This window comes from Heterocephalus glaber, unplaced genomic scaffold (assembly GCF_053883595.1).
Source record: "Heterocephalus glaber isolate CG9 unplaced genomic scaffold, H.glaber_assembly_v1.0 deba00000281, whole genome shotgun sequence".
Taxonomy (NCBI): Eukaryota; Metazoa; Chordata; class Mammalia; order Rodentia; family Bathyergidae; genus Heterocephalus; species Heterocephalus glaber.
Window position 1 is genome coordinate 10,214,469 of NW_028258139.1, and position 14,591 is coordinate 10,229,059.

The 14,591-nt window shown below is 42.4% G+C and overlaps 1 protein-coding gene across 49 annotated transcripts in view; it reads right to left on the reverse strand.

Annotated features, from left to right (window-relative positions):
- The window catches only part of Cacna1c (calcium voltage-gated channel subunit alpha1 C), a 733,897-nt gene that overhangs the window by 317,380 nt on the left and 401,926 nt on the right, over positions 1 to 14,591 (reverse strand). The window lies entirely within an intron of this gene.

A 14,591-nucleotide genomic window follows, 5' to 3' on the forward strand; every position in this document is an offset into this window, starting at 1 on the left:
ATTATATTGAAATACAGTTATCAAAATATTTATAAGAAACATTTGCAATATAAAAATACACATGCTTCTTTGTTAAGGTATTAAACAACAAAATCTAGGAGACTAAGAGCATTTTGAAGTAGTGATGAGGAAAAACAATACTTTCGCGTTTTCTGCAACCATCCTAATGTAATATGAAAAATAATCATGGTTTCTAGAGGTAGGCAAAGCTATAGATACTGCTAATAATATTGTGGGGGTTTTTTTGCCTCTGTGCACAAAGAAATAGTATGATAAACTGCAGTTAGAAGTCTGAGATTCAGCTGATTCTCATTTGGGTTCATGGGCAGCCTGGAACTCAATCTATAGACCCTGTGGGCCCTAGACTGAGAACATGTGATTAGACCAAGAGAGTATTTGGGGAAAACAAAAGCAGAGGAAGGGGGCCAACTGCCCCTGGCTTGAGGCTGCAAGATTCAGGAGTGGGAGCTCTGACCCCTGGGCAGTCCCTGGAAATCAGTCTTCCAGAATCCTCCAATGCTTTCATCCTCAAATTGAGTTGTTTCCATTTTCTTCCAGGATATCCCTAAGTACTGTGGGAGAGTTTCTCAAACATTTCTAATAGTCAAACTCATTATCACTAATTTATTAGCAAAATTGCAAGTGACAAATGATGCCAATCACTCTACGGGTCATTCTCTCTGAGTGCAAGTCCTAGGAAATGGATTCAAGTGATAGTGAGGGGGTTCCCAGGTAGCAAGACAAGGGAGACAGGTTTAGTTCTCAATTGCAAGGAAACCACCCAGGATGCCCAATAGGAGAAATTGTCTTCAGAGATAGCCCCAGAATCAATAAAATGTACTCAGGGGAGGGATAACCAGGAAGAGGAGCCAGGCTTCCCAGAGCTGACACGGAGAAGGTGGAGACACCACAGCCACCCTAATGTTGGGGAACATTACTTGAAGCTATTTGATCAATTCCTCTGAAGTAGCCAACTTACAGGGCATTTATGACCCAAGTGTGATCACCTGTCTCCAAAGCCCAATGCTGAGTATCACTGAGATGATAAAATGTATCAGCTTTGGCAGCTCTAAAGTCACTGACTGGAAGAAGATGGATCCATGAGGGCAATCTTTTTCAGGACCCTTAACCCTTGGTTCAGGGTCCTCTTTGAAAATCAAAGGCAAGCAATGGATTTTCCAACCCTGAAAAACACCCAGAAGCACCCTCACATATAATTTCTGGAACTCCAAGAATGCTTTGAGCCTGTCCAGGTTAAAAATTTGATCTAACTATACCCTTCTTTTAAATGTCAAAATTGAGGCCAGAGAAGCAAGGAACTTTTCCTATAGGCAGCCAAGCTGAACACTGCTGCCATAGGAATTCACAGCTGGCCCAGGAGGACAGATGGCCGAGGACTTGGACTTGCAAGGGCCAAGCAACTGGAAAGTGCTTCTCTTCTTCTGCTTCCCTCAGCCCCTTTCCCATCCCACTCTGTCAGAAGGACGCATAGGGCCTGAATCAGAAAAAGGCTGCAGCTTCACAGGTCACCCTGGGAGGTGTGCTGTGGCCTCAGAACAGCATCCCTGTGCCTTCCAGAACGAGGACAGTCCCTTCACCCTAAGTGGGGCTCCCAAAGAGGCTGGCCCTGTTATTTAAGGATTTATCTTGCTGCAAATAATAAATGCAGAGAGCATGGGCCTGAGAAAGTTAATTAGTATTATTATGTCTTTAATTCCAATGTTCCTTGCTGGCAGAGCTTTTCCTGTGCCAACTTTCATCCCAGAACAGACCTTTGTGAAATCCACTGGGGCAAGTCCCTCTGCAGCACGGGCTTTTCTTGTGCCAAAAAGGGACAAAGACTTTCCTTGGAGCTGAAGAGTCTGGCAGGCCAGGCTGCTAGGTGTGAGTTCCCCAGGGGGAAGCCCCTGGAGTGCTGAGTTCCAGGGGACTCATCTGGATAGGATGACATGTGAAAAGCTGCCCCAAGGAGTTCACGTATTTGCTCTCCATGGGGAAAGAGGATGGGGAAATGCCTGGGATCTCGCTGATCTGTCTAGGGCCGTTAGTTAGAAAAGTTGACTAGGAGATTCCCAAAAGGGTGAGGAAAAAATCAGTGGAGTGTAACCAGGTAGAAAGCAACAAGTAGATGCTCCTTATCTGTTACCATCAAATGTACAGATTCAACACTTGTATGCCCTTACCCAGTTTTCCAGTTCTTTGGAAGATCCTTGTGTAGGCATGGCTTTTCCATTATCCAAATTACAAGCATCGTAGCTGCATGTATTAAGGCTTCCAAAACCAAGTCTGACAGGTGCCTCACAAGTGCCAGAGTCTGTTTTCAACAAGGTAGGGCTAGACCACACAGAATCCCCCTAAAGCTGTTTACCTTGGAACCGCATCTGTCTTGGAGAGCACACTCTGAACCACTAATAACTCTGACACAGAAAAGTGTGCAAGGGACACTCAGCCCCTGGACAGAGCATTAAACATTTGTTTAAACCGAGTTAAGCATCAGCCGGGTGAGGTGGGAATCAGAGGACCAACACCCCAGGAGACAGTTCTTGGCATGGTGGAGGGCGACAACAGCTCAATGTCACTTCTAGATGACACTGCCGTGGATGTGCTTTGAGACCCTGGGCAGGCTCCTTCCATCTCTTGGGGTTGGCTTTTCTCACGCCCAGAGGGCTGGACCTCACGGTCTCTGAGACCCAGACAACTTCACATCCTGTGAGGCAGGGTAAGAAAAAGCCACTCCAGTGGGGACTGTCAAGATCTTCCTACTTCTTTCACACACTTAACAACATGTCTTCTCCTTCGCCCCCAGCCCCGGGTGAGTAAAATTCTCAAGGTTAAAAGCTTTTTCCACTTACGCTAAAATGTGGAAGAGAAAACCGATAAAGGGATGCGAACAGTTCCTTAAGATTTCTCTAAAAGGCTGAAGGAGCTAAATAAAGGGTTCCTGGTTATTAGCCCAGGACACCCTATCATCACTGTTACATGGACAAATTGTATTGCATGTCAGAGCGCACGGAAGACGCACGATAATTTATCAGTCAGGACCCAGAAAATTGTACAGTACGTGAGCCTCTGCTGCTACACACATCGCTGCCATGCCGTCCTCCCTCGGTTCTGTTAAAGGGACCCTGCCAAGAGAGACCTCCGTTTAGGCTTGGTTAAAAGCAGCACTTCATCAAAACCAAAGGCAAATAGGAAATATTTCTATGACTTTTCTCAGCAAACAACAAAAAGAGGAAAACAGTATTTTTGTCTCTTGTCCTCCTTTGCTCCTGTGGTTTCTTACCCTTCTCGAGGTGGTTTCCTGAACACAACCATAAAAAAGAAAGCGAAATTAGTGCAGTAAACACAGACTGACAAGAAAGGGACTGTGGTGGCCAGTGGCTTAAAACAACCATAATGATGACACCAAACCTCCAACGAAACAGAAGAGAAGGGCCAAGCACTCAGCTGACTGGGAGGGCGCAGACTGAGCAGCGAGCCCAGGGATGCTAGTGAGGGTGGGGGAGTTTTCTGCCCTTTGGGAAGGAGTATTTTATCATAGACATTATTTAAAATTGCCAGGGCATGATGACAATAAAAACCAGATCCACTTTTTGGTCGGTTTTATTATCATTATTTTTATTATTTTTGGTCTTTAAATTCTCCGTAGACAACGTGGCCCTGTTTCTGCACAGGGTAGATGCTTCCACTGGCCTGTCGTTGTGATGCCCCTCCAGAAAATGGTGGAAAAATGTTAGCTGTGATGACTGGAGGTGTCCTGGGTAATGGGGGGCTGAGGTCTTCATGGCAGGTATGGCCCTGTCCTGTGATGTTCTGATGCAGAAATCATTTTTAGAGACTGCATGTTGGAGGCCAGAGAGAGGTAGCGAAATCTGTCTACCTGCCAGGCTACTCAAAGGAATCCACACAGAGGGGCCTGTGCAACCCAGGACATACTCAAACCCTGTGTTTTCCCAACGTGTCTTCCTAAGGCTGTTTCAACCTTGGGAATCCACTCACATGGCTTGGTGTTTCCCTTGTCCCCGGGTGATCGTGAACTTGGTTGCAACTGTTAGCTGTATTATCGGTAGCTAGCATCATCATTATTATTGGAAGCCACAAAAGCCCAAAGAAGAGTGAGCAGTTTCAATGAGGTCCTGGCACAGTAGAAGACACAATGAGGTCCCACATTCCTTCTCCCCCTCAGTGACCCTGTGAATCTGAGCCAGCCACAAGAGCGTGCGAGCCTCACTCTCACTGCAGCAGGATGGGAAGAACAGGCCCTGCCAATCTAGGTATGTGCTGTTGGTTGTGTGAGATGAGGACTGACTATAACACTGCTCCACGCACCTTGTCTGTGGCTGTGGAGAGGAGGTGGTGGGGTGCTTTTTCAGTATTTCCTGGATGTCTCTCCACAACCCAAATGGCAGTTTGAAGGACGCTGACAATAAATGAAATAAAACCTAAATTCCCCCATATTAGGGCCTTCTCCAATGTCTGGGGAACATGAGCAGGGGGCATGCTGCAAGGCCATGCTAGAGAGTTAAGTCCCTTGAGGTCTGGGCCACTGTCTACCCGCTCAAGAGGGTCAGAGCCACAGACAGCCTCACTGGTGGAGCAGGCTCTTTTTTCCCGTCACTGTGTTTGTCCCCGCACTGCATGAGAGCCCCAGACCTGGCCCCTTGAGCTCTGGCACACGACATCACAGCTCAGTGGCTCTGCAGACAGCCCTCCCAACCTCGCCAGGATAAATCATACTCGCAAATAGAAGGGGCCGGGAGAAGGAGGGAGGGCGGGCACTGGGTGCTCACGAAAGCCCTGCTTCTGGGTGAAGCCCACAGCTATCACTGGAGATTAAATGCTAACTATGGGTTCTCAGGACAGCCCATTTAATTCCTCCTTTTGTTGGCCGGGTCCCAGCCCTCCTTCTCCTCCAGGCCCCTCCTCAAATTCCACACCAGCTGGGGAGCTGCCCCACCCCTAATTATTACCCCAAGGCTGCCAAGATGCAGGCTGTGGCACTGCGGAGGATGGCAGCAGAGCACAGAACATGACAACAGCAGCAGCAGGTGGGCCCGGCAGAAAAGGCCAGATCATAGGCTCTGTGATTACTGTCATCCATCTCCATCCAGGCAGGCAGGGTGCCAAGGAGGCTTTGGGTGCTGGCATTCTGCTCTCCCATGCCACTGGCTCCCCTTCTCTCTGTAGAAGCAGGTACAGGCTGGGGTTTTCCTTGCAGAAAGGTGTGCATGAGACATACTCTTCTGGCCATGGACAGGAGATTGTTTATCCCAGAGTAGTGGAATCACAGTTAACCCTCACTGCCAGAGTGCCCCTGAGTGGTGTAACCCTGGATATCCCCCAGGGCAACTCTTTTTTTTTTGGTAAGGGGGATCGAACTCGGGTCCTTGTGCTTGCAAGGCAGGCGGCGGCCTTGGACAACTCTTGAAGGAAGTAAAGTTGACCTTCAACTGACCTCATATGTGACAGTACTGTACCACGTGATGGGGCATGAAGGTGGAGAAGACCTTATCCTGCTCTATCTCTCCTTCTCCTGCAAGCACAGTTGCTCATGGGAGCATCAGTCAAGTGTATTTTGTAAGGACTTTGCCACAAGTTTGAGAAGAAGAGGTACTTTTCCTCACAAATGAGGCGCAAATTTCAACGACTTGCCCCAAGTCACACTTTAGCTCACAGAGCAGGGCCAGCACACTCTGTATGGCAGTGTGCTTCTAATGGCCAAAAAGATACCACTTCCCCAAGCAAAGGCTGAGATGTAAGGGGTGGCTCCAGCCCTGTTCCTGGCTGCTGCTCCTATGTGAGTAATTATGGCATTGCCAGCAATGTTTACCACACACTTGTTGGTGGCCAGTCCTTGCTAGGGCAGGTGATGGTGAACTGCAGGTGGTCCTCCTCAGTCTATGTTTCTTGCCTCTGCTAGCTGCTTCTTTAGTTGTTTGGTACTTCTCTGACAGTTTCCAGGTTGGTTTAATCGTTTCTGATCCTCCCAAGTGAGCAGGTCCTCATGAGACTTATCTCTGGGAGAGAAGACAGCTCTCAGTCCAGCAGCAAGGCTGACACTTCTCACTCTGCAGTCGACTTAGCCTCAGTTACTGACCAGCTCTGGGGAGTGCCACAGGCTAAAGGCTCTTGCTCATTATATCATCATTGTCAGAAAGGCATTATCCCTAGCTTGATATATTAAAAACATATATCAAAACAAGGACTTGATTTAACAACAACAATAATAAAAGGCATCCTTCGGGTATAATGTATAGAAAGAAGAGACGGCAGGGGCCTGGAAAAACCATAAGTGACAATTCCATATTGACTGTAACTGGGAAGTTGAAAATACTTCAGATAGGGAGCATGATCATTAGTGAAGAGTTTTTAAATCTTAGAATGATATCAGTAAATGTGACCCTGAGGACAGTCCCATTCCCTCACAGTGGTAAGAAAGCTAAGGCTTAGCCTGCTTATGGCTTCATGGGAGCTGCAGGCAAGGCTGGACCTCGGACACACATCTCTCGAACCCCAAGCCAGACCTGCTCTGCTAAGGACTCCATCTCACCAGGTCAAGCTGAGGAGCACAGGGAAGACACTGTCACTTCATCTGCAGTGTCTCATCCTTGGTGACCATTCATCATAGGTCCTCCAGAGAAGGGCAGCAAGTGGGAAGTGACCCTGGGACCAGAGGTCATGTTCTGCCTCTGACCTAAGCTGCTGACCCTCAATGAATCCCTTATCCTCTCTTATCTTGTATTTGCATCTGAAAACTGGGGTCACAAGCTTACCTCCAGAAATAATAATAGGCATAGACTGTTACTGGAAGCACTTCATTATTGTTTTTGCCTGACAGCATGTCCAAGACCAGAGCTCCTGCTGCCATGGATGCCAAAGTGGAGGTACCCAACTTTATAAAGAATCCAGCTTTCAGTAGATACATGACCTTGAGATCAAGGAAATGAGTTTCAACCTTGTGCTAGTTGGATATGGTGGGGCTAATGTTGATGGGAGATGGTTTGTCACCTAATGCTAATGTGTCATTCCTGCAGCTGTGGTTATTACCTACTATTAGAGTCTCTGAGTGCTAAATGAATGGCTAAGGGGTCCCTCTCTGCAGTGGACGGAGAAGGGGGAGGACAAACTGTGCGGGTGGGAACCTCTACGGGGGTAGGATCCACAGGAGATCTCTGACTGTACTCTAAAGAACGAGGAGTGGGAAAATCACCCTGGCTAAATTCCCACCCTGCAGGCTGGCCCACAGAAGGCAATGCGTGGGCCGTGACACACTATCACAAGAGACAGAGGGTTGCTGGCCTTGAAGGCCATGCTCTGGTTGCCACCCTGGTAAATAGCCTGGTGCACAGAGCTGCCAATGAACAAAACCTAATACTCAATTCCCATTTGGAAAATCAGCAGGATTTGGGAAGCCTTGGAGAATGTAAGAAGGCCTCATTGAAGCCACAAGTACCATAAAAGCAGAGTAAAGACAATTTCCACCACAATGAAAACCTCAATATAACCAAAAGATATGGCCAAATTTCCCACACAATGCTATCAACATTTTTCTAGAACATTCTCTTTCTAGAAAATTCTCTCATACCAAAGAGGAATGGTAAGATCCAGAGGAAGGCAGAGAAAACCACAAGAGGAGGAGAAAATGAAAACAAGTGCTGCTAAGTAAAGGTGCCCATGGAAACATCACTATTCTGGGGAAGAATGAGGAGTTGTTGGGTTCCCTAACTAGCTGTGTGATGTTGGCCAGGTCATTTGACTGTTTTGGCAACTAAGCTTCCTCTCCTACAAAATCAGAATTGGAGCCAGTGATCCCCTCAAGGCACTATTGGCTCTGTCATTCTGTGAGAAAAAGAATTTGGAAGTCTCTAGGAGGAACAAAATTCACCACACACTAGGAAAGAAAAGTTGGACTGCATTTATTGAGCCTGTAAGGAGGGATCAGGTGTCACTTACAAATCATCTTCATGTACACACAAGGCAGCAAAGGGATTTTCTTAACCATCACGGTCACAGTTCGAGTGCCTCCTCTGAAATTCAGGTTGACATTTAAGTATCATATTCGCATGTTAACAGGACTTGCAGGAAGGGCTTTTGGGAGGTAACAAGAATTGGATGAGGTTGGGGTTCTCATGATGGGACTGGCAGCTTATAAGTAGAGGAAGAGAGACCCAAGTTGATACACTTTTGCTCTGATTGTTAAGTCAGCTTTCTGCTGCTAGAACAAAATACCTCAATATGACATCTTAATCTGGTTTATTTTTATGAGTTGCCAAAGAGAGTGTTCATTTATTATTATTACTACTCTGATTATTTTGGTGATGTGGGGGAGTGGAGGGCAGGTATCAATGGGGTGGATTGTGTGAAAATGAAAGTTTTCAATACTGCATGTGTCCATCAACTCTGGCTTAACTGGGGATCCTATAAGCCACTGCCCAAGCTCTGCCATGGTATAAGGTACAACCAGTCAGCCTGATGCTGCCATGGGAACCATATTCCTTCCTAGTGCCATGGCAACAGACTCCAAAGTGTATTAAGCACACAGCCTGCTCACATTCCACACTATAAGCTGGGGAAGAAAGCAGAGAGAATGGGGGCTGGGGTAGGGGTGGGGGTGGGCACAGATATGTTCCTAAACCAGTGAATGGAAAACTCAGCTCACTCTGAAAGGAGAAGATCCTGGGTATCTTCTTTTGACATTCTCTGGGACACTATCAAACTCTTGGGGCCCATCGGTGGTATTCTATATTGTGAACTAACTACTATAATTATAACAAGGTGCTTCACTGAGAAAGGCTCCTTTCCAGGGTCAAATGAAACAACAAACAATAACCAACCAACAACCAACAAAACAAAACCCAAAATGCTAATTCCAGGCCATTCTAGAGCTCAAGATTAAGACTTCATTTCCTTCTTGGACATCCATGTGACAATGAACTGCCCCACCATGTAAGAGCACCTAAAGGAAGACAGAAAAAAATATAGTACCTGTTCCCCTCAGCAACTTTTAATGACCAGGATCAATTTATTTGGCCTGGTGATTGAGCTGTTCTGTGCTCAGTATAGAGGCATGGGTCTGAAAAGAACAGACCCAAATAGCCTGCAGTGTAATTCTACAAACTGCAATAATACGGTCCAAGCAACTGAGATAAGAAAGGAACTTTATCCTTTAGTATATGTCTCCCATGTGCCATACACTGTTGCTGGGCTTTCTATATTGTTCAGCCAAGTTACTGGTGTGAGAAAATTTTATTTGTTGCTATTGACTTAAAACAGTGGTTCTCGAAGTATGATTTCTGAGACAGCAGCACCAGCACTCAGTAAGCTTATTAATAACACAAATTCTCAGGCACACCTCAGACCTGTTAAATCAGGATCTCTGAGGGTGAAGCCCTGCAATCTGTTTTAACAGGCTTGCCAGGTGACTCTGTTGCAAAGGAAAGGTTGAGAACCACTGGCCAATCTATGGAACCTTCTCCTATAGTATTACCTACATATCCATGTCTATTGCAGCATATTTCACAAGAGCAAAGACATAGAACCAGCCTAGCTGTTCACAAACAGATGAATGGATAAAGAAAATTTGGCATATATACATGGCAGGTCTTATTCAGGGATAAGAAAGAAAAAAATTCTATCATTTGCAGGAAAATGGATGGACCTCAAGACCATCATAAGTGAAATAAGCCAGACTCAGAAAGACAAATATTACATATTCTCCCTGATACGTGGAATCTAAAAAAGATGACATGAAAGTAGAAGAGAGGCTATTATTAGACAAGAGGATGGGAATAAGCGGGAGAGGGAACAATGTAAGGGCAGGTAATGGGGGAGATGGATATGAGCAAAACGTGTGCACTGAAACTCTCCCCCCAGAATGTGAAGCTAGAGGGGAGGCTGGGGAAATGGGGCGATGGGGCCTGAAACGATCAAGTGTGCTATGTGCACATACAATCTGCCAAAATTAAATCCATTAATCTGTACGACCAATAAAAAAGAGTGAAAAAATAAGAATCCATGCAAACTTCAACGTTGTTTTTCTGCTTGTCTACGACTCCAGTCAATCACTGATGGGGTTGCAGACCCACACAGGTGGAGGGGGCTCTGAGAGCCCGCTGGTCCCATTTCTGTCCAGCAGAGCCTCTCACCATCACTCCTGAGGTGACTTGTTCTGATGAGCTCAGCATTCTGTGTGATGAACACTTGACTGCATGTTGTATAGCGGTCTTTCCCTGTGAATCCCACCCAATAGCTTCCTGAAGCCACTCGCAATGAGTCTAACTTTTCTACCTGTGATCTCCCCTTACATATATGAAACTAGGTAGATCCCTCTACAGTTCCTCACGTAGCATAGTTTCCAGATGCTTCCCCTGGGCTCCTCAATGTATGGGACCAATGTGAGAGGAGGACCCTCCCCAAACCTCTGGAACTGTGGGAACAGGGCTCCGGGTGCCCTAGACCTGACAGAGCCTGGGGAACTCCTGTCTTCCCCTCCTGGACATCACAAACTGTCACCAAACCACCTCGTCTGCTTTGGTAATAATCATGTTACCCAGCCTGGAGCAACATAACTCCCCTGGTCTTTCATAAATGTAACAGTTAAACCCTCTTCCATTCCTATGTTTTGAAGGTGAGCCTTTAAATTTACATTTCTAATAAATTTATCTTATTAGCTCATCTAGAATATTTATTCATATGCTATTGAATTTATTTTTATACCATGTAGAAAATACGATATCATGCACACTTATTTGCTTTTAAACTGTGTTATTATGCTGCCCAAATGTTTTATGTTTTACTATTAACATAAAATGAGCACTTCTACTTGTCAGCTTCAAAAAATGTAATTTTATTAACCTATCAAATGAATTATAACATCACTTACACCTTCTCCTTTGATGTTCCTTTTCTTTCTACTACTGTATACATAATGTTGCAATGAACATCACGGTACATAAATATAAATCTTTATTCAATTCCCAGATTCCTAGGAGGAAAATTACCGGTAAAGGGTATGAACATTTTTGATACGGATACATACTACTATAAAGGTTATAATTTTTTTCTATTTTGGCCACAGTATATGAGAATCCATCTCACTACATCTTTTGAAAGTGCATTATGATTTTTGTCAGTTTGATAAGTGAAAATAGTACCTTATTTTAATTTACATTTTTCTTTTGCTAGTGAGGTTAATTTTTAGAATATATGCATTGACAAATGTTTACATTTTGTGAATAAATCTGTTTGAGTCCTTTGTGAAATTCTGTAATGAGGACATGAATGTTTCTCCTGTTGATTTAAAAAATCTTCTTATACAAAAGCAACACTGCCCTTGTGTCTATTGTTTTATAAAGAATATTTTCTTGGTTAAGCGTTTGCCTTCCAAAACTTTCTGTAATTTTCCTGTATGTAAAATTTTTACATTTTTATGAGTTTACTATCTTAGTCTATCCCTTTGTCCTTTCTTCCATTAATTTTATGTTTAAAAAGTCTTTTTGAATTCTGAGAGCAGTTAAATATTCATTTTTCCTCAATTCTTATGTTTTAAAAAGTTTTACATTTAACTATTCAATCCACCTGTAATTTGTTTTTGCTAAATGTATCAGGTAGGTATATAAAACTGTTCTCTTTCTAAATATTTCTTAGTCAGCACTGTTACCTCACCCACCCACCACTGGTCTTTTTGCTTCCTTATCATATAGAGAGTCCTTATGAGCTATAAATGCACCTAAAAATACACACCTGAATTTCACTTTTAAAGCAGCATTTTAAAGTTCTGTTTATGATACATGACTTGGAGGTAATTTCAAGCTGATTTTGTAAGGGAAAACAGATTCCCAGCACAGTATATGGTACATTAGAAATGAAAGGATGATGAAAATTTTCTCCTTTTGAGTTGAACCTTTATTCTTATGACTCTGCCTTTTCACCTCTAAAATTGTCTAATTGTACAAAGCTACCAGGACACATTTATTTTCAAATTTTTTAGTCCATACACCAGCAATTACCTTCACTAGAGTTTGTTTCTTGCCTGTTGGGTCGCACTCCTGTATCTGTGGATTCCTTTACCTGTACCAATCTATTCAACTACAGTAAGACATTTTGTCATGTAGGAGAAGATCCTTTCCTTCCTCGGTTCTCTACACGTTTTCCTTGAAATTGTTTTTGCCAAGTGCCCTCTTTCTCTACTACCTCAAAAAACAAAACAAAACAAAACAATCCCAAAAAACTCTAACTAAACAAACAAACACAAAAACACTCTGGGATTTTAAAAAGTTATAAATTATTTTGGGAAGATTTGGGACCCTCATAATATTCAGTCCTTCCTATAGAAATATGACATGTTTCCCTTCATTCAAATTATTTTCTTTTAATTTTGTCATACAGTCTTATGTATTTAAGAATATTTCCCCAAGCATGTTTTAAAAATTTTATAATTATTGAAAATAGAAATTATTGTCCATCCTCTTTTCTAAATGATCATTCTCGATACATAAAAAGCTGTTGACTTTGAAAATATGTATCTTGTATCCAGCCACCTTCCTGAGTGCTTTTACTAATTCTAACCATTTTGAGTTAATTTTTGAGGATTATAACCATGATAAATATTGGTAATTTTGTCTCTTCCTTTCCAGTCTACTTTGTTGCACCCTCAGCAATGGTTCTAGAGCGCATAACTCTTTTGTTTTTCATTTTAAAAGAAATGCTTCGAGGATTCTATCATTAAGTGCTTATTCTTGGTCTGAGACAGATATTCTTAATCTTGGTAGGGATCATTATAGTTCTTGTATACTAAGAGTTTTATTTAAAGTGGATATTGGATTTTATTGCATGCTGTGTTTTTAAGTTGATTTATTGATATGATATATTACAGTAATAAATCTGCCAGTATCAAATAGTCTTTGAATTAGTTGAATATGTAAATCCTACCTAATTGTGAAGTCAATGAATTCAGTTTTATTTTGTTGTTTTTCTCTTTCTCATCTGTGTACATATGTAATATTTTTAAAAAGCTCTGTGTGTATGACATCTTTGTCAGGATAATGCTAGTTTTACTGAAGTTTTCAGAGTTTTCAATTGTTTTTCCTTAAATTCTTTTATCGGTACATTGTAGGTATACAACACAGTTACATTTCTCATTGGGAATTGTACCTTTACATGATGCATCTTGGTTCTTATTTTTTCCCCATTCCCAGCCCTCCCTTCACCCCCTCCACCCTTCTCTATCTACAAAGACTGTTTCCATTTTTTCCGTTTCTCGTAATTTTTCCTTTCCCTTCTTTCCTTTCCCCTACCAAATAGTTTCTCTAGCGTGAGAAACTGAAAGTGGAAATAAGGACTAAAAGGTATAATAGACAATGTGAAATAGGAAGAAAAAGAGAAAAGGGGAAGGGGAAGTGGGAGGGGTAGGGGAAAGGAAAGAAGGGAAAGGAAAAAATATGAGAAAATGGAAAAATGGAAACAAAGTCTTTGTAAATAGGGAGGGATGGAGGGGGTGAAGGGAGGGCAGGGGAAGGGGGAAAAATAAGAACCAAGAGAGACTATGTAAAGGTGCAAATTTCCAATGATGAATGTCATTATATTGTACACCTAAAATGTACCAATGATTAGAATGAATAATTGATAATGCAAAATAGGAAGTGGGAGGGGTAGTTTTCAAATTTTTAAAACTTTCTAATATTTTTGTTTTGGAACAAATTACCTGCAGTTGAAATTTACATATTTCCAGAGAGTTGTAACTGAGATTTTTTTTTAGCATATAACTATAAATAGTACTTTATCTTAAAATCTCCTTTGTTTATGTTACTATATAATTTTATTAATTTTTTCTAAACTTTCTAGAGATCACATAATTTTTATTTCATACTAGTAGCTCTCTGAAACATTTTTCAAATCTATTATTATATTGTTTCTCAATTAATTAATTTTATTTTTAGCCTTTCTGCATCAGTTTGTTTTAGGATGTCTCATTTAGAATATGGATCGATTTTATTTTGTAACCCAAGTCAACAAATCTTAGGCTTTTAATAATAAGGGCAGGGCCAGGGATTTAGCTCAGTGGTTCCGGTGCCTGCCTTGGAAGCGCAAGGTCCAGAGTTCGATCCCCGGTACCAATAAATAAATAAATAATACGGGTATTTACTTATTTCAATCATAATTAGTATGTATGACTTTACTTTGCCAATTTGTTCTATGCTTCTGGAGGTTTTTTGTGTGTATTTATTTTCTCATTTTTGTTACGTCAGAGTGAACTTTGTTTCATTTTGGCTTTTTCATGTTTTTGAAAGTTGAAACCCTGATTTTAAACTTTATATTTATTAAATATATACATGTAACCTAAACTTCTGTCATTTACAAAGTTCAAAACAAAACTTAAATTCATGGCTCCCTTCATTAAGACAAGTAATTTAAAAATACATGTAAAACTTCTTTTTCTAGCCCTTTCCTTGTCATTATTGATTAATCTTATATTATATATGCAGTTTCTTTTTTTCTTTTTTTTTTTTTTTGGTACCGGGGATTGAACTCGGGTCCTTGCGCTTGTGTAGCAGGTGGCGAAACCACGGAGCCAAATCCCCGGCCCCATGCAG